The sequence below is a fragment of the Rhinatrema bivittatum genome, chromosome 3 (genome assembly GCF_901001135.1).
Source record: "Rhinatrema bivittatum chromosome 3, aRhiBiv1.1, whole genome shotgun sequence".
NCBI lineage: Eukaryota > Metazoa > Chordata > Amphibia > Gymnophiona > Rhinatrematidae > Rhinatrema > Rhinatrema bivittatum.
In genome coordinates this window covers 324,474,643-324,495,344 of record NC_042617.1, presented here as the reverse complement: position 1 = coordinate 324,495,344, position 20,702 = coordinate 324,474,643, and the positions used below count along the sequence as shown (strand labels likewise).

General features: G+C 46.6%; 1 protein-coding gene across 3 annotated transcripts in view; it reads left to right on the top strand.

Annotated features, from left to right (window-relative positions):
- CEP57L1 (centrosomal protein 57 like 1) overlaps nucleotides 1–20,702 on the top strand; it is a 146,873-nt gene that overhangs the window by 21,726 nt on the left and 104,445 nt on the right. For 2 of the 3 annotated variants that reach the window (XM_029595300.1, XM_029595297.1), the window contains exon 2: nucleotides 13,425–13,529. The exons of the other annotated variant lie outside the window; for it this stretch is intronic. The gene's annotated coding sequence lies outside the window, so the exon portion shown is untranslated. The remainder of the gene's footprint in view (nucleotides 1–13,424; nucleotides 13,530–20,702) is intronic. 3 annotated transcript variants of the gene reach the window in all.

The following is a 20,702-nucleotide window of genomic DNA, read 5'->3' as shown; positions in this document are numbered from 1 at the left end:
CATTATCTAAGTAACCCCTACTCCTCGTAGCCTGAAACATTGCAACCAATGGAGCCGCCACCTGTGGTCCCAGGATGCAGTAAAATTCGGGACCCAACCCATCAGGTCCAAGAGTCTTGGTGAGTCACTTTCTTTGACAATTAAAATCTCCTCAGGTTGAATAGGCGCCTCTAGTTGCTTTTTGGTTATGTCAGGGATTTGTGGAATTTGAATATCCCGAAAAAATTTGTCTCTTTGCGTATGAGAAAAAGGGTGAGCCGTATATATTTGTTGATAGCATTGGGTGAAGGCTTGTAAGATATCCAGGGTTCTGGTTATCATTCCAGAATTGCTCCATAGGCGGTTTACCCCCTGGGGACCTCTATTGCCCTTTATAAACTTGGCCAATAGCATCCCGGGTTTGTTTCCCCATTGATAGAGCCTGAATTTATAGAATAAAAGGTTCCGCTGGGCTTTGAGAGTAAGGAGAGCATTCAATTCTTGATGGGTTACCATTGGTTCCCATTTAGTGGTGTCATCTAACGTTTGGGTATGGGAACGCTTCAGGGATATCAGCTTTTTAGTTAGTGCAAGAGGTTTAGAGTTGAGTTTTTTTTTTTTTTCCTCTAGCTGACCTGGTAAGCTAGAATGTGGCCCCGCAAAACTGCCTTGGCCGCATTCCAAAAAAATGTCATCAACCTCACCCCCACCGTTTAGGGTACAGTATTCTTCCCACTTAGCTTTCAGGAAAGGGGCAAACTTGGGGTCTTCGTATAGCCAGGGTGACATTTTCCATATCCTGGGGATCTGCCTTGCGAGGAGAGGCCCAGTTGACACACCACTAAATCATGGTCAGAAAGCGGGGTGGGGGAGGAAGTGACGTCAGCCGACGAGATGGCTGCCTAACTTCTGAGCTCCCGCTATCTTCCCTACCAAAAGCTTTTTTACGGGTGACAATTCGCAAACTTTTGCTTTACAAACGGCGATTCTTACTAGCAGGCATCCAGGATGGCGACGAAGCGAAAATCCGTGGATTTCCGCTGCTTTTCTTACCAGAAATCGGGTGGAGAGGAGGCAGAGGCATCGACGAGGAGCGCGACTTCAGACATGCTTTCTGAACCCCCAGATGGCGCAGATGAATTTAATCTTGCATCGGAAGAGATGCCGACGCGCTCAGAATTTCGCGACTGGTTCTGCGGCATTAGGCAGGACTTAAAAAGCTACAAGAAAGAGATTCGCGAACTGATGGAGGACTTTCAGGAGGAGTTGCACGCCCTGGGACGGCGGGTCGATGACCACGAGGGCAAAATGGATGAACAGGTGGAGGCAACGAAGCAGCTCCAGGATATCTGCAATGACTTACAGGGAGAAAATGTCGCCATGCGTGCTAAAATGGCTGACTTGGAGAACAGGGCAAGACGGGGAAATTTACGATTCAGGGGCTTTGTTGAAAACCCTAACAGCGAGAACTGTGAGATTCTGATTACCCGCTTTTGCACATATCTACTAAACGGTGAGCCTTCGGATACGTCGCAGGAGGGGGCGGAAATAAAGATTGACAGAGCGCATAGAGCGCTGCGTCCCCCGAGAGCGAATGTGCCACGGGACATAATTGTTTGCTTTCACAGCTACACACAGAAGGAGAAAATAGCAGCGGCAGCACGGAAACAGCAGAAGTGGGTGTGGGAAGCCCAGGAGATATCTATATATGCAGACCTCTCCCAAGCAACATTACAGAGCCGCTACGAGTTTAGGGAGGTAACACAATTTCTTCGGGGTGCAAATATAAAATACCGTTGGCTGCACCCGTTTGGGCTGACTTTCATATGGGAAGGAAAGACATCACACTTGCAAACGGTGGCGGAGGCGAATGCACTTTTGAAAGAAAAGGGGTTCTGCCCTACGATACCAACATCTGGCCCCTCTCGGAAGGCTATCCCACAAGGACAACACCCCAGATGGCAGAGAGCCAGTACCAGAAACAGCCGGTTGAAGAGGAACTCCGACGCTACTAAGCACGCGGATGGGAAAACCTGACCTGTTAAGGGATCATAGAGTTGAATATCTGTTTGAATTTCCTGCCTCAGGCTGAGTGAGCACATTGTCCAAGCAAGCCTGCGTTCGTTGTTTTACTTGTTATCTAGTTTTCTGTAACATTGCATGTGTTCAGAGTTGGGGACTTTAAGTTTGTCACTACCTTATTAACATGCTATTTGGGAAGGGGGAGCGAAGTCAGTTATAATCTTCCTCCATACATACAGAGAGTATGGATCTACAGGATGGAACGTGTAGATCTGACGTGAGGGAGGGGAGGGGGATAGGGAGGGGGGGATATGGGGGGGGGCAGGGAGGAGCTCAACACTTCATGGTAGCGCTACTGACCTCGGGAGTGGCTCACAGCTTTGATAATTCTGTAGGGGGGTCAACGGTGGTGGTGAGGGGGATGGGATCTCACAGCCCAAATAGTACTGCAGAGGCCATTTTAGATTGGATAAAATGACAACCTTGCGTATCGCCTCTTTTAATGTTAAGGGGCTTAACACTCCTTATAAGAGACGCTTGTTTTATAGGGAATTGGGCTGTCTTCAAACTGATATTGTCTTCGTGCAAGAGACTCATCTTAGGGCAAGGTACGAATCGCTCATGGTATCTTCTAATTATCCGCACCAATACTATGCAGCCAGCTCTAACAAAGCGAAATATGCAGGAGTGGGAATTCTGTTTAGTAGACATGTGGTTTTTGAATGTCTTAGTTGTATCAGGGATCCCATGGGTCGCTATCTTATACTAGTTATCTCTATTAATGGGGTGTCATATACTTTCATGAATATATATGCACCTAATAAGGAGCAGGGAAGGTTTTATGATCAAGTTGGTGACCTGCTCCTCTTGCATAGCAAGGGATTTTTGTTGCTGGGGGGGGATTTCAATGTGGTGCGGGTGCCCCAACTAGACGCTTCTAAGGGCAGTGTTTCCTCTTCTCATGATCACAGAGTTAAGCTGCATAATCTCATGGATACTTGGCAGTTGCTGGATGTCTGGAGGGTACATTATCCCACCTCTAGAGTCTATACGTTTTATTCATCACCACACTGCTCCTATTCAAGAATAGATTTCTTTCTTGCAGATAAGGGGTTATTTCACCAGATCCATCACTCAGATATCAGCCCGGTGGTGTGGTCGGACCATGATGCAGTGACATTGGAGGTATTCTTGCAGGGATATGATGCTGGGGTAAGGTTCTGGCGTCTAAACGAATCTCTGCTGAGCGAGGAAGATTATGTTTCCGTCCTCACTGAAGACATCAAGAGTTTTTTTTCCCTCAATATGGGGGAGGATGTCTCTGCGCCCATAGTGTGGGATGCATTTAAGGCCTATTTCAGAGGATTATTGATCTCTCGTGGCACTTTTGTCAAAAAGAGGGATTCAAAAATTGCTATGGAATTGAGGGACACTATACGTCATCTATCACAACAACATCAGCTTAGTGGCTCGGGGAGGGTATGGTTGAAACTTACTAGGGCCCGGGAGGATCTTACTCGCTTGGAAACCAAAAAGATTGCTCACTCCATGCTGCTGGCGAAGCAGGATTATTTTGAGGGGGGCAACAAAGCTGGAAAGCAGTTGGCCTCCCGTTTAAAACGCATACAATATCAAAATAATATTGCCAAAATTAAATCCTCAACCGGAACCATTCTAACTAACAATACGGATATCAGGAAGCGTTTTTTAGATTTTTACGCTCACTTGTATGCTTCTAATGATACTATCTCCCAGGCTACTGTAGATGAATATCTAGCGGATATACAGCTACCCTGCCTCACTGTCGAGGCGCAGATGGCCATTGATGCTGAGATCACGGTAGCAGAGATCCTTGATAGTATCCATGAGTTGAAGGTGGGGAAGTCCCCAGGTCCTGATGGGTTAACGGCTAAATTTTATAAGCAATTCGGGCCCCATTTGGTAGCACATCTACAAAAAGTCTATAATTCGTTAAGAAGGGGAGTCAACTTGGGTCCTCAAGCTAACCTAGCGGGCATTACTGTACTCCCCAAGCCAGGCCGTGATCCCACGGTCTGTGGCTCCTATCGTCCCATCTCCCTGATAAACTTGGACCTTAAGATCATAGCGAAAATACTTGCCGGTCGCATGAATAATTACATCACGGGCCTTATACATCAGGACCAGGCGGGATTTATCCCGGGGAGAATGGCTGGGGACAACGTTCGGAAACTGATAGATTTGATGTGGTTGGTTCATGGTCGCCGGGGGGATGCGCTTCTCCTCTCAATGGATGCAGAAAAAGCATTCGACATGGTCCACTGGCCTTTTCTGTTTGGGGTACTGCGTAAAATGGGATTTGGCCCGTATTTCTGTGATTGGCTGCTTAAATTGTATGATCACCCTCAAGCGTGCCTCAAAATCAACGGGGGGCATTCCGATAGATTCACTGTGGGAAGGGGAACGCGGCAGGGGTGTCCACTATCGCCTATTCTTTTCGCGATTTTCCTGGAGCCCCTGGCGATTAAAATTCGCAGTAATCTGGCTATTCAAGGAGTCCAGGTGGGAGATATACATCATAAACTTTGCCTCTTTGCTGATGATGTCATATTTACAGTGACGGACCCACATGCTTCTCTAGTGGCTATAGAACAGGAAATACGGTGGTTTAGTGCGGCCTCTGGGTACCGGGTCAACTGGGACAAGTCGGAGATTCTTAACCTTACTTGCTCTACTTCTACCGTACAATCCTTAAAACCTCTCCACCCTTTCCGCTGGGCTCATAAAAAACTCAAGTACTTGGGGGTTTATTTACCTAGTCATCCGAGGGATATCTATGCTTGCAATTATCCTCAGCTTATCCGGAAAATTTACTTCGATTTGGATGTATGGCATAGATTACCTCTGTCCTGGTTGGGGCGCATAGCTACTGTTAAGATGAACATCCTCCCGAAGCTATTATATCTATTCCAATCACTGCCTATAGCTATACCTAATGCAGCACTTAAAATGTGGCAACGACGGCTCTTTAGCTTTATCTGGAGAAGGCGTCCACCACGCGTTGGGAGACAGGTCTTATACCAATCTAAACTGGAAGGGGGACTTAGTGTGCCTAATCTTACATGGTATTATGTGGCAGGTCAACTTCGTTCTCTCATAGAGTGGCATGCGGACAGGGACCCGAAACATTGGGTAGCGATTGAGCAATATCAGGTGTCGGAGATGCAGTTAGCTGCCTTGCCATGGCAGCCTAGGAGTACATGGCGGGCATGTCCCAATGTCTTGCCTACCACTCGACATACCTTATCGTTGTGGACCGCTTGGAAAACCAAGTTAGTGGGCAATAAGAAATATTTTTATATGACCAGTCTATATCATAATACTGCTTTTTGCCCGGGGCTGCCTACATCAGCATTTCATGCTTGGAAGGACAGGTCTATCACTAGATTGGAGCATTTATGGGGAGGGGATAAACTTCTCTCTTACGCCTCACTACGAGAGAAGGTAGGCATCCCGGCTACTGAATATTTGGCTTACAAGCAGTTGGAGCATTTTTGCTTTACCAACAGTGTGCCGGCGGACCTGAGGGGAGGTAAAACCTTATTTGAAGGTTTCTGTTCCAGCCCTCATAGAACGAGGGGCCTCCTCTCCAAGATTTATAAGTTACTTAATGGTAGATTGCTGGTGGTACCCAGTCATATCAAAGCATGGTGTGCTGATCTCAGTCGGGACATAACCACAAGTGAATGGGATCGGATTTATCTCCATATCAGTAAAGCTTCAATTTCCTCTCTTCTTGTAGAAAATGGGTACAAATTATTATATCGTTGGTATATTACCCCAGAAAAGTTGGGGAAAATGAACCCCAATTATGATAGCAAATGTTGGAGAGGGTGTGATGCGCGGGGCTCATTTTTACATATGTGGTGGGAGGGGGCTTGTATCCAGTCTGTGTGGCGGAAAGTTGAATGCTGGCTGAACAGGATGCTCACACGCCCTATCTCCCTTACCATCGCTGGAGCACTGCTGCATGATATTGGCAACATCGAGCATGTGGGGACATCGGAACTGTGTATACAAGTGTGCATGGCTGCTCGTTTGGAAATTGCACGTATGTGGAGGGACAAGAACGGACCTAGTCTGGCGGTGATTCAGCGGAGAACGGATCACCTATGCACCCTTAGCAAACTTACCGCGGAAAGACATAAGAGACTGAAAATATTTTATCAAACCTGGAATCCTTATCTCCGGTGGCGGGCTACCGAGGCCTCCTTGACGTCTGCTACAGAGCTCGAGCCCTCGGGAAGCCCAGGATGACTCTGACCTTTTTCTGACTAGTTGCCTTTATACCTGGCCTGTGAGACTGTATCTTCGTGGAGCAGACACTCTCATTGCCTTGACCCTTGGCTTAATGGACAATTGCTTTTCTTTTACTTTAATAAGCTGTTGTATTTGTATGTTATCATAGCTGCTGGAAACAAGGGAGGGGGCTCCTTCCAGGCACTTGGGGAGGGGTGGGGGAAGAATCTTGGGAGGGTATGAAATGATGACACTGTGACGCATCTCTTTTTATGTTCAATACTTTATTGTTGTTTTATTGTTACTCTGTGTGTCAATAAAATTGTTCATGTTAAAAAAAGAAAGCGGGGTGGGTTCTGTAGAGCATTTCTCCACCATGGAGTAAAGCGATTCAGTAAGGAGCAAGTAATCCAGGAGGGTATAAAAGTTATGTGGGTGAGAAAAATGCGTAAAGCCTGCCTCATCTAAGTGCGTTGCCCTCCAAACGTCAATTAGTTGTAAATCTTTACGTAAAAAAACTAATGCCAATATCACCCTGATTCTTTCGAGGGGTTTTTGCTGGTTTACTATCGATATTTGGGTAATCGGTAATGTTGAATCTCCTCCTCCCCCCATGAGGATGCTATAATTCTCCCAGGAAGTTAGCTTAGAGACCAGACAGGTAAAGAAGCGGTGAGAGTATTGGTTTGGGACATATAAATGTTAACTAACAAGACTTTCAAGCCCTGTAACACTCCTCTCACAATGAGATATCTGCCCTCTGTGTCGGCGACAGTACCCTCCACCTGGAAGGAAAGAAACTTAGCAATTAGCACTGCCACCCCATGTTGGCTGGTTGAAAAAGATGAATAAAAAGACCTGCCCCACCCATTCCCTTTTCAATTTTTGGTGTTCTACATCGGTTAAGTGTGTCTCCTGTAGAAAGGCGACATTTTCCTAGCATGTAGCAGATGGACTCAGGACCAATGGGTGTAGTGTACTCCTGATACCAGTTGGAGACTGATCAGATTTCAATCTGATGTCAGCATTACATATACCCCTGCAGGAAGTGCAGCTCTTCAGTATTTCTCAGTCTCCTTAGCAGTTCGGGACTATACACATGCTTGCACAGTGTTAGAAAATTTCAAAACAGAAGAAATAATCTTACCTCTACAGACGAGCCCCGCTCTCCTGCGGTGATACCTAAAGGTTCCTTCCCCAGTCAAATTCCTCAGGTGATTTCAGAGATCCCTCAGAGGTAGGCCTCGGTCCGGTAGCCGGTTCCTGGTGTGGGCTTAGCCCCCAGGAATGGGAGTGGCTGAGAGGCAGCGGGTGCAATACCGAACACGGCGGTGAAGGTACCTTTCCCTCTCCCCCTGCAGCCGGAGACTGCCCAGCCCGAGACCAGGAAACGCCGAGACAAGATAAGGTAAAAACTTTCTTAAAGTCTCCGGTCTCAGAGGCTCAGATAGCCGCACAGAACGCCAGCCGGCGTCTTTCCTATCGGGTTGATCAGCCCCGTACGGGCTAGACCTCGATCTGGTACGAGGGGGGGGGGGGGTTTGCCATCTTGCCCGCGTGGTTGTCTGCGCCATTTCCCCCTCTTGATCGTCGTACTGTCTGCTTAACTGAGCTGTGCGCATAGCAGCGAGCCGGGCGCATAACCTACTTGTGCGCACAGCGGCGCGCGCACAAGACCAGTCTTGAACGACCCTACGTGTTCAAACCATGGCACCACCGGCCAAGAAAGCCAAGGCACAAGTCCTCTGTCCAGCCTGCCACCTAAGAGGTGTGCAACACGAGGAGGATTCTGCCCTGTGCCTACAGTGCGAGGCATCCCTGGGGGAGCCAGGACAAGGCGCCCCCCCCCCCCCCCCGGCCAGTAGAGGAATCCGGCTCCATCAACTATAGTACCCCGGACCTCTCTATCCCCGGCTCAGCCCCTTCTCATTTGTTCTCCTCGGGGAACGCCGCTGGCTTCAATATGGACCCAGGAACCTTTTCTTGAGTAGAATTCTTCAAAGGACTGCAAACCTTTTGTCCAGGTACAATCAGTGCCACCGTTGACACAGCCACAGCCTCCACCAGAAGACCAAAACCTTCCAGGCCGCTCTCGGCCTCCCCGAGACGTGCCACCTCCGGACAAAAGCCTCCTCTTGGAGGACACAGACACCTTGGAGGAAGAACCAGACTCCCTGGAGGTGACTGCAAGTTCAGGTAGATTTGACTAGATTTGCAAAAGAATTGTTGGAGGCTAAAACATCAGTCGGCTACAAAAATCTCAATTGAAAGGAAAGCATTTTTCAAGTGTGTAATGCTGCAGGGGCATGAAACAGGAGGGACCTGGGAAGGCGAGAGGCGCCGAAACGCAAAGGAGTCCAGGGGCCACCTCTGAGTCCCAGGGCTTAAGGTATCTTCTCCTCCCATGCTGTCCATGTACCCTACTACTTTCTAGGGTTCCCTTTGAGGGAGGGAAGGGGGAGGAGATTTCCCTTCAAGGCCCTAAGCATTATTCTATCAGTGCTTGGATCTGAAATGGCTGAAAAGCATTTAGACCAGTGATGGCTAACCTATGACACGTGTGTCGGAGGTGTCATGCGGAGACGTTTTTGCTGACAACGCGCAGCGTTTCGTGGACTCTCGGAAATTTTTTTTTTTTTTTGGTTATCGGCTGTGCCGATAACCCAAAAACACAGCCCGACCCTTTTAAAATTAGTTTTTTTAGTATGCCCCCGGGCGCAGGGAGGCTCATGCGGCGCAGCAGCAGGCAGATGGGCAGGGCCGTGGTGAGGCTCACGTCACCACGGCCCGAAGAAAAAGATCGCGTTTAAAAGCGCTGATGCTCCTCCTCCTTCCTGCCTGTGCGGCCCCGGAAGTAAATGTGCAGAAGAGGAGCAGCGCTTACGGGCCGCCGCGAATCCCAAGTCACAGCGGCCCGAGAAGAGGAAGAGGCCCGGTAGCAGGGCCGCAGCGGCCCGAGAAGATCAGGGCCGCTGCAGAGCCCATCCTGCGGCGACCCGCGAAGAGGAGGCCCAGAGGTGAGAGAGAGGCTGAGGGTCTGTAGAGGGTCTGTGTGCGTGTATGAGATGAGTTGAGAGATTGTGTGTGAGTGAGGACCTGAATGTTTGCAGAGACAGCATGTGAGAGCCTCTGTGTGTGAGAGAGACAGCATGTGACAGAGCCTGTGCTTGAGCAAGACAGCATGTGGGAGTGAGAGACTGAGTGTATGAATGATTGTATGAGACACAGCATGTGACAGTGAGAGCCTGTGTGTGTGTGAGAGAGAGAGAAATGCATGTGAGAATGAGAACCTGTGTGTTTGAGGGAAGAAGATGGAGAAAAAAGAAACAGAAAAAAAGACAATATAAAAGGAATTGGCAAAAAAAATAAGAAAGGGAAGGTGGAAAAAAAGCCTGTGACCAACCAATTAGAAAACTAAGATCAGACAGCAAAGGGTAAAAAAAACTAAATTACTTTTTAGTGATTGGCACATGTACTCTTTGGGAATGTGCAAGAATAGCACTTTCTCTATGCGGATCTCACAATGTACGAGATCAGCATGGAGAAAGTGGAAGCCCACGGGGCCTGCACAGAGGAGGCAGCAGAATGGGCTTCAGTGTCAGTAGCAGCAATCGGCACCTCCCCAATAGCCATGAGGCAGCAGTGACAGTGGCAGCAGAGGAATAAGAGAGGTTCTGAGGTTGCTGGCAAAAGAGAGGGGGGTCTGCCTTTAGTGTGTGCATGTGTATGAATGGGAGACTGCCTGGGGGTGTATGTGTGTGAATGCATGGGTGCCTGCCTGGGGGTGGGGGTGTGTGTGCGTTTGAATGACTGGGAGCTTGCCTGTGTGTGTGTGTGTTTGTGTGTATGTGAGGGAGCCAATGAGTGTGAGAGCATGAGTGTGTATGAGAAAATCCAAGGGAGTAAGAGTTTGTGTGTGTGTGTGTTGGGAGGGGGGGGGTTGTGGAGGGGGAGAAAGTGTCTTAGAGCCTGAGAGTGTGTCAGTGTCAGTGAGAGCGAGAGGTTATGGTGGATATAAGAGCATGAATGTGTATGTATGTGACAGTGTATGTGTGAGAGAGAATGGAAATGTATGTGTGAAAGAGAGGATAACCTCCTAATCCTCGACAATATCAGGGTGACTGAAAATAGAGCTCCCACAGAAGGGGACAGCAGGGGCTTTTTAAAATCCTTATTAGTTTTAATTGAAGATTTAGCCAATGAAATTCAGCAACAAAAAAGTCACTAAGCAGGTAAGGTAAAGAATTATTTGTTTTTTGCTTTATTAATAAATTCAGTACATATATTAAAAATATAAATTTTTATTAATTAGAGCTACAAATATCACAAAATTATGGATTTTTCTAGAAGTGACAACCACCCGAGTTATGCTCGTTTTTTTAATGAATTTTGACACACTGAGCTCAAAAGGTTGGCCATCACTGATTTAGACTGTATCTCTGAAGGAGTTGCCTTGGGAAACTGAAATTTAAATTTCGGTAGGTCATGTTTTTTTGGATTTAAGATTTTGAATGCTTCCCGATGTAGCTCATGTTACATACAAACCCTGTTTTTTTTTTTAATGTGTCCTCAGTCACTGCAGCTAGGAGCCTCCTTTATTCTGTTTTCCTTGTTAGGTTTAGGTGTATACCTTAGATATGTTTTGATCTCCCATGGTTGTCTGAGTTTTTGCTTAAGATGGTGTCATTTTGTTCTGCGAGTCAGGGTTCCTAGGTCATCTCTGCAGTTGATATAAATGGCTGTACTCTGCTCAGATGGGGATATTTCCTAAAAAGTTTCTGGCCTCCAACATGTATCTCCTCCCTGTATGTGGATTAATGTGCACAAATTCTATTTTTGATATTTATCCTTTGTTTACCATTTCTTGTATTTTGCAATATTTTCTTAAAGTTTATTTGCTTGCTTGTGCAACTTTACAAAATGAATAAATAGGTTAATAGTTTGTAGGTGGATGCGTTTACCCTTCCCTGGGCAATTACAATCCACCTCTAAATTGTTTATTTCTTTAAATTTCCCAAGGCAACTTGTTAAGAGTTAGTCTCACTGCTATCCAAGCATGATGTAAGTAACTATGGAGAAATTTGCCACTTTAGATTAAAAAAAAAAAAAATGGAATTCTGAAGGCATTAACTTGACAGATTCTAGGCTGGGTAGTTGTGCATGAAGTCTTCTGTACACCGAACCTAATGGCAGTCTGTTCTGATTTAAGCTGGAAACCCAAAGCAGCAGAAGGAAACAGCTGGACCAAGCTTACATATAAGATCTTCTACCCCCCATATAATAGCTGATCATGGATATTCTGAAAGAATTTATTTAGCTTCGTTTCTTCCTTACCAGACCAACTCTGTGCACATAAATCAGCAGTTGAATTCAAGTTAACATTCTTGTATGTTCTTGCCTAAGACAAATGTCTCTCCAGCTGCAAACTCAACATTGAAAGTTTGACTTCTCATTCGATTTCCAGTTCAACTTCTCTTACAAAATTTCCTTACATGCCTCCCTATTTTTTCACAAGGGGTCAGCAATCTCTCTCTAAGCACATTTTTACAATTCACCAGCTAGCTCCACAATCCGATGTACTGGTTGAGTGTTCTTAAAAATGAGGGTTGCTGGCCAAGAGCCATGCACCCCGACTCCCTCCAGGATGAAGAGTCGTGGCCTTGAATCCAGCCCATAGGTTAACTATAATCATTTTCATGTGCTTTTTATCTTGGATACATTTCACAAATTGATGAGAGAAATACTCAAATCATTTTGCGCACATGGAATACCTGGAGATAAAATCTGCTTAGAAGTTTAAAATTATATGTTTTTTGTAGCTAACTTGACCTCCAGAAAACTGGAATCTTTGCAGATTAATATCTTTATTTAGAAGAACACAAGCTTCCTCCGATTCACAACGCCTTGGAAAATCTGAAGAAAAGAATTGTGTGGTCTGGAAAGCTCACATACATGATCTTTGAATCATTCTTCTGTTTGTCCAACTACAGGGTTCACAGCCTGTAACGAATCTTGACTTTTTATTTTCCTACAAATAAATAATCCAGCCTTCAACGGTGCTGCATTTTCTTTTGTGGTGGAAGCCATCCATATAGTGTCAGTGGCGAGGCGTGTGCTCAGATATGGAGACCACACCGTTGTAAGGATCTTGAGAGGATGGAAGTAGTTCAGAAAAGTTACTAAAATGATACAGAGCCTGTAACACAAGCCTTGCACAGACTTAAGATGTTCAACTGCACTTGCTGGAAAAGAGGAGAGAGGGGGGATTTCCATTGAAACAAAATTAAATAAAAATTCAAGGACAAGGGGTTAGGACAATGTTTCCCAGTCTTCTCCTGGAGGCATACCTATCCAGTCGGGTTTTCAGGATTGCCACAATGAATATGCAACTCTATCTCATTCATATTCATGATGGATATCCTGAAAACCTGACTGATTAGGTATGCCTCCAGGAGGGTTGGGAGACACTATTATGATATGAAAATGGATGGAGGAAGGTTCAGAGGAAATGTGAGGAAATTCTCAAAGTAGTAGCAACCAGATCCATGACAGAATGCTTGGGACAGAAACAGCAGGCAGTTGTAAGGGCAGGTGGGAAGTAAAAGAAAATGTGTGAGCGGCAGGGAAGGGATGCTGAGTGTTTGACTAATTCTGGAGCGTTGCTATGAATGACAGAAGGCCAAAGGGAGAGAAGACACAGCCTCAAGCTCTAAAGAAGAGGAGAGGAAGGTCAACCAGCAAGAAATGGCAAGGAGGCTTTGATACATTCCAACTTAATCTTACACTTGCTTTTTAATCCTGTAGGACCACCCTATAGGTTAAATATGTAACATGTAACCATTGCTTCGGTGGGCAATTTGATAGTCTAAGAGTTCTTTATTGGACATTGATCAGATAGTGTAGCAGAGTGTCTGTGAAATCACTTAAATGATAGAATGATCATATTTTCTCTGTGGCCATACTGATAGCTCGATCCAGTACCAGAAATAAGGGGACACGTTTACAGGAAAACACATTTATCAATGCTGCTGCACAGGCACAGTTTGATTGTGCACAGTTCTGTGTGTTCTGTGCTGAGCGTCTGGGGCAGTTTCACGGTTCTTCTACAGAGGTCTGATATTTTACATCACTCCCTTTGCATCTAGAATTCACATGGAAAACGCTAGGATATTAAAGCGCATCATTTTTCCCAGCCTTCCTGAGGACACGATCTTCTGACTCCTTTGCTACAATGCTTCACTTCTTAGCAGGTACCATAAAATGGGGTGTAGCGTATCCTTAGTGTGCGTGCGTGTTGGGAGGATTCCCTTTTACTCACAGCTTAGGTCTTCACTGGCTCAGACACTCCTATGGGTGGGCGTGCATATTCCTTCTAGGAGCACCGTGCTCTTCTGAAAGCCTTTCTTAGCTAATGCAGGCAGCTACTGTCTCATGCTGCTTCATACACTAATTGAACACACACACACACACCCTTCAGCAGGCTGACGTCTCTCTATGGGACATTTCACATGAGTTCCCACTCTGGGTAGGATATGCTATGTTGCTCAGGGTCTACAGGTATAATTGTGAGGAGGTGGCACGTTTCTTAGCATGGGCTGCAGGCTGACTTGGCTACAGTTCTCAGCAGTAATATTCTGTAGGCAGTCAAGCTTGTATGGCTGACAGCTGGGAGATATCGTTAGTGTAGAGAGAGTGATGCAGGGGATAATAGATGTTTAAAGATGCTGGCTACAGCTGGCAAAGTGAAGGTGGTCAAATTTGTACAGCTAACGGTTAGATACCTTAAGCTATAGTAAGTAGAGGCAACTGAATGGTTTTGGTGGACTGTTGGTACTTACCTTCCAACATTTGCTATGATGCATGAATGTCACTGTAGGGCATTTTGGATATAAATTTGAAATAGTTAACTGCACATCTCTCCTCTTGGGGAGGAGTTCTTCAACTCCCTTTTTCCTTTCCTTCCTTGGGCATTCCTGCTAGTCTCTGATCTGTAAAAATGGGCCATTTCCTAGTGTGTAGCCAGATGGACTCAGGACCATTGGGTAAAATGTACTCCTGTTAGCAGATGGGAGACGGAGTCAGATTTCAAGACTGACGTCAACCTACATATACCTGTGCAGCATGCTCAGCTCTTCAGTATTTCTCAGTCTCCTAAGCAGATAGGGACACTACACACACTAGAATAGTGTTAGAAATTTTAAACCAAAGAAGAGAGAAAACTTACCTCTAGAAGACTAGCCCTGCTCTCCTGCAGTGATACCTAAGGGTCCCTCCCCAGTCGAATTCCTGAGATGATTTCCGACATCCAACCCACCTGGTCAAGATGGTGAGACGGACAGTGAAATGCTAAGAGAAATTAGGAAAGCTAACCAAATTGGTAGTGCGGTAATAATGGGAGACTTCAATTTACCCCAGTATTGACTGGGTAAATGTATCATCGGGACACGTTAGAGAGATAACGTTCCTGGATGGAATAAATTATAGCTTTATGGAACAATTGGTTCAGGAACTGACGAGAGAGGGAGCAATTTTAGATCTAATTCTCAGTGGAACACAGGACTTGGTGAGAGAGGTAACGGTGATGGGGCCGCTTGGCAATAGTGATCATAATATGATCAAATTTGATTTAATGACTGGAAGAGGAACAGTGTTCAAATCCAAGGCTCTCGTGCTAAACTTTCAAAAGGGAAACTTTGATAAAATGAGAAAAATTGTTAGAAAAAAACTGAAAGCAGCTACAAAAGTATAAAATGTCCAAGAGGCGTGGTCATTGTTAAAAAATACCATTCTAGAAGCACAGTCCAGATGTATTTCACACATTAAGAAAGGTGGAAAGAAGGCAAAACGATTACCGGCATGGTTAAAAGGGGAGGTGAAAGAAGCTATTTTAGCCAAAAGATCTTCATTCAAAAATTGGAAGAAGAATACAACAGAAGAAAATAGGATAAAGCATAAACATTGGCAAGTTAAATGTAAGACATTGATAAGACAGGCTAAGAGAGAATTTGAAAAGAAGTTTGCCGTAGAGGCAAAAACTCACAGTAAAAACTTTTTTAAATATATCCGAAGCAGAAAGCCTGTGAGGGAGTCAGTTGGACCGTTAGATGATCGAGGGGTTAAAGGGGCACTTAGAGAAGATAAGGCCATCGCGGAAAGATTAAATGATTTCTTTGCTTCAGTGTTTACTGAAGAGGATGTTGGGGAGGTACCCGTACCAGAGAAGGTTTTCATGGGTAATGATTCAGATGGACTGAATCAAATCACGGTGAACCTAGAAGATGTGGTAGGCCTGATTGACGAACTGAAGAGTAGTAAATCACCCGGACCGGTTGGTATACACCCCAGAGTTCTGAAGGAACTAAAAAATGAAATTTCAGACCTATTAGTAAAAATTTGTAACTTATCATTAAAATCATCCATTGTACCTGAAGACTGAAGGATAGCAAATGTAACCCCAATATTTAAAAAGGGCTCCAGGGGCGATCCGGGAAACTACAGACCGGTTAGCCTGACTTCAGTGTCAGGAAAAATAGTGGAAAGTGTTCTAAACATCAAAATCACAGAACATATAGAAAGACATGGTTTAATGGAACAAGGTCAGCATGGCTTTACCCAGGGCAAGTCTTGCCTCACAAATCTGCTTCACTTTTTTGAAGGCGTTAATAAACATGTGGATAAAGGTGAACCGGTAGATATAGTATACTTGGATTTTCAGAAGGCGTTTGACAAAGTTCCTCATGAGAGGCTTCTAGGAAAAGTAAAAAGTCATGGGATAGGTGGCGATGTCCTTTCATGGATTGCAAACTGGCTAAAAGACAGGAAACAGGGAGTAGGATTAAATGGACAATTTTCTCAGTGGAAGGGAGTGGACAGTGGAGTGCCTCAGGGATCTGTATTGGGACCCTTACTTTTCAATATATTTATAAATGATCTGGAAAGAAATACGACGAGTGAGATAATCAAATTTGCAGAAGACACAAAATTGTTCAGAGTAGTTAAATCACAAGCAGATTGTGATAAATTGCAGGAAGACCTTATGAGACTGGAAAATTGGGCATCCAAATGGCAGATGAAATTTAATGTGAATAAGTGCAAGGTGATGCATATAGGGAAAAATAACCCATGCTATAATTACACAATGTTGGGTTCCATATTAGGTGCTACAACCCAAGAAAGAGATCTAGGTGTCATAGTGGATAACACATTGAAATCGGTTCAGTGTGCTGCGGCAGTCAAAAAAGCAAACAGAATGTTGGGAATTATTAGAAAGGGAATGGTGAATAAAAAGGAAAATGTCATAATGCCTCTGTATTGCTTCATGGTGAGACCGTACCTTGAATACTGTGTCAATTCTGGTCGCCGCATCTCAATAAAGATATAATTGCGATGGAGAAGGGCTACCAAAATGATAAAGGGAATGGAACAGTTCCCCTATGAGGAAAGACTAAAGAGGTTAGGACTTTTCAGCTTGGAGAAGAGATGACTGAGGGGGGATATGATAGAGGTGTTTAAAATCATGAGAGGTCTAGAACGGGTAGATGTGAATTGGTTATTTACTCTTTCGGATAGAAGAAAGACTAGGGGGCACTCCATGAAGTTAGCATGGGGCACATTTAAACTAATCGGAGAAAGTTCTTTTTTACTCAACGCACAATTAAACTCTGGAATTTGTTGCCAGAGGATGTGGTTAGTGCAGTTAGTATAGCTGTGTTTAAAAAAGGATTGGATAAGTTCTTGGAGGAGAAGTCCATTACCTGCTATTAAGTTCACTTAGAGAATAGCCACTGCCATTAGCAATGGTAACATGGAATAGACTTAGTTTTGGGTACTTGCCAGGTTCTTATGGCCTGGATTGGCCACTGTTGGAAACAGGATGCTGGGCTTGATGAACCCTTGGTCTGACCCAGTATGGCATTTTCTTATGTTCTTATCCCTCAGAGGCAAGCCTCGGTCCGGTAGCCGGCTCCCGGTGTGGACTTAGCCCCCAGGGCGGCTGAGAGGCAGCGGGTGTTGAATCGAGCATGGCGGTGAAAGTAATTCCCTCTCCCCCGCAGCCGGAGACCGCCCGGCAAGAGACCGGGAAACGCCGAGACAAGATAAGGTAGAAACCTCTTCTAAGTCTCTGGTCTCCGAGGCTCGAATAGCCGCACAGATCGTCCCTTCCGGCGTCTGTAAAATCGGGTTGAGCAGCCCCATCTGGGCTAGACCCTGATCCGGTGCGAGGGTCCACACATGTGGAGACCCTCCGGGGGGGGGGGTCGCCATCTTGCCCATGTGGTCGCCGGTGCCATTTCCCCCCCTTGATTGCCGTATTGCTCGCTCAACTGAACCATGCACACAGTGACATGCATAACTGTGCCGGGCGCACAGTGGCCCGCACAAATGTCCCGAGTGCACTAATAGCACCGTACGCACAGCGGAGCACACATCTCAGCCAGGCGCACATCCTGCGCATCCCGCACACACATCGTTGCACCCAGAATGCACAATAAGCCTCCCGGCATGCATACCAACGTGCACAGACTAGTTTTGAGTCACTCCACGTGCACAAACATGGCACCATCGGCCAAGAAAGCCAAGGGACAAGCCCTCTGCCCAGCCTGCCACCTGAGAGCTGCGCAACCTGAAGTGGCCTCAGCCCTATGCCAGCAGTGCGAAAAGGCTCGGGGGAACTTAAGCAAGACTCCCCCCCAGCCAATAGAGGGATCCGGATTCACTAATGATAGTACCCTGGACCTCTGTGTCTCCGACTCTGTGCCTACATAGGAAGGCACCTCGGGGGGCCTCTACCATAACGCTGCCTGGATTCAATATGGACCCAGAGACCTTTTCCTGGGTGGAATTCTTCAGAGGGCTGCAAACCTTTGTCCAGGCGCAATTGGTACCGCCTGCGACACAGTTCCAGTCTCCACCAGAAGCACAAGACCTTCCAAGCACCTCTCGGACCTCTCGAGACGTGCCCCATCTAAGCAAGAGCCTCCCTACAGGGGATACATACACCTCTGTGGATGAGACTTACTCCCTGGAGGAAGGGGGAATTCTCCCCCCCCCCCCCCCCCCCCCGGGATGGAACCATACTGTACCATGCTGCGATTCTTTTCCAAAGATGAGTTACCAGCTCTCATGTTTCTGACCCTGAAGTCGCTGGCCATTCCAGGGTTGGGTACCACAGCAGAGCCAAAGATGAACCCCATTCTGATGTCCCTCTGTCAGGCCTCATGCTATTTCCCAATGTTGCAGGCCGTACAACAAACTGATTGACCTGGAATGGAACGCCTGGAGGCCAGCTTCAAAAGAGGATGGGCCTTAGAAGCCATAGGGCCAAGGAACTCCTACAGTTCCCAAAAGTAGACGCCATGGTCTGCGCTATCTCAAAGCACACGATCATCCCGGTCGAAGGAGGAGCAGCACTCAAGGATGCCCAGGACAGACGTCAGGAAGCCATCCTTAAACAGTTCTTTGATGTAGCAGCAATGACCCTACAGATCGCTCCTCCTGTGCCGTAATTACACGTGCCTGCTTGCTCCTTTCCAGAGACGTAACCATGTCCGGTGAAACACTGGAACCGGCGATATCCTTCCTCACGGATGCTACCTCAGCCAGGGGGGTCTCCTCCATTGTGGTAGCCAGAAAATAACTATGGCTCTGAAATTGGTCAGCCGACTCTACCTCCAAAGCGAACCTCACGAGAATGCAAATTGAAGAACCAAGGGCAGAGGAGCCCAGTGCTTTAGACCGTACAAGAACACATTCTACCAAGCACCTCGCCCTGCAGGCAGGGCCCAGTCCTTTCGGAACACACACAACAAGAGGGGAGCAGGCTCAGGTACAGGCTCCGGCCGCACCCCACAATGAGAATCAGCAGACCCATCCACAGGAAGTCATAGGGGACAGACTTACCCTCTTCTACCAAAGATGGGTCGAGATATCGTCTGACAAGTAGGTCCTAACTGTCATTCGAGAGGGATACTATCTGGACTTCCACAGCATCCCTCCAGACAAATTTGTGAGATCACCGTGCCACTCCCTCTTCAAGAGGATGGCAGTGGAAACCACACTGACAAAACTATTCAACCTAAAGGGGATAACACCGGTGCCCACACACAAACAAAATACTGGTCACTATTCCATCTATTTTTATTGTTCCCAAGAGGGAAGGAAAGTTCTGGCCCATCCCAGACCTCAAGACCATCAATCGTTACCTGAGGGTACCACACTTCCACATGGAAACCCTACGCTCAGTCATAAGGGCAGTACAGCCGGGAGAATTCCTGACTTCACTGGATCTATCCGAAGCATATCTCCACATCCTGGTCCATCTCAACCATCAGAGTTTCCTATGCTTTGTGATACTGGACCATCATTATCAGTTCCAGGTGCTGCCATTCGGACTAGCTACTGCCCCTCAGACCTTCACCAAAATCATGGTGGTAGTGGCGGCAACACTGAGGAAAGAAGAATCCTTGTACATTCTTACCTGGACCATTGGCTGATCAGGGCAAAATCTCCAGAAGAAAATCACCAGGCGACCACCAGAATCAAGAATCTGCTGCAGAATCACGGCTGGGTCATCAACGTCGTCAAAAGCTGCCTGCAGCCCTCCCAATCGCTAGTGTATCTGGAAGTCCGGTTTGACACCAAACAAGACAAGGTTGCCCTTCCCTCTACAAGGAGAAGGAAACTGATGGGTCAGCTGCGAAAACTGTTGAACTATGCTTGCCCCAAGGTATGGGACTACTTCCAAGACCTCTGTCTCATTACATCAACTCTGGAAGTTGTTCCATGGGCAAGGGCCCACATGCGCCCACTACAATGTTCCCTACTGTCACGATGGAACCCAATGTCCCATAACTACTCCATTCACCTCCAGCTACCAGCAGAGGTTCAGACCTAGCTCCAATGGTGGCTACAGGAAGACCATCTGAGTAAGGGAGTAAGACTATCCCCACCGAATTGGATCTTGCTTACCAATGATGTGAGCCTGCGAGGGTGGGGAGTCCACTGTCAGGAAGTGACGACCCAGGGATGGAACATAAACCGGCTGGAAGCCCGAGCAGTCAGACTTACCTGTCTACGATTCGGCCACAGACTCTGGGGCGAGTCGGTCAGTCATGTTGGACAACACCACAACAGTTGCCTATATCAACCGCCAGGAAGGAACCAGGAGCCAACAGGTGTCCCTGGAGATAGACCCCCTCATGGCATGGGCAGAAACAAACCTGCAAGGGATCTCAGCCTCCCACATTGTGGGAAAAGACAATGTCTTTGCAGACTACTTCAGCAGAGAGCCTAGACACAGGGGAATGGACACTGTCGACCACAACCTTCCAGTTGATAGTAAACTGCTGGGGAACCCCAGCCATGGATCTATTGGCAACCCGGTACAATGCCCAAGTTCCCAATTCTTCAGCCGCAGAAGAGAA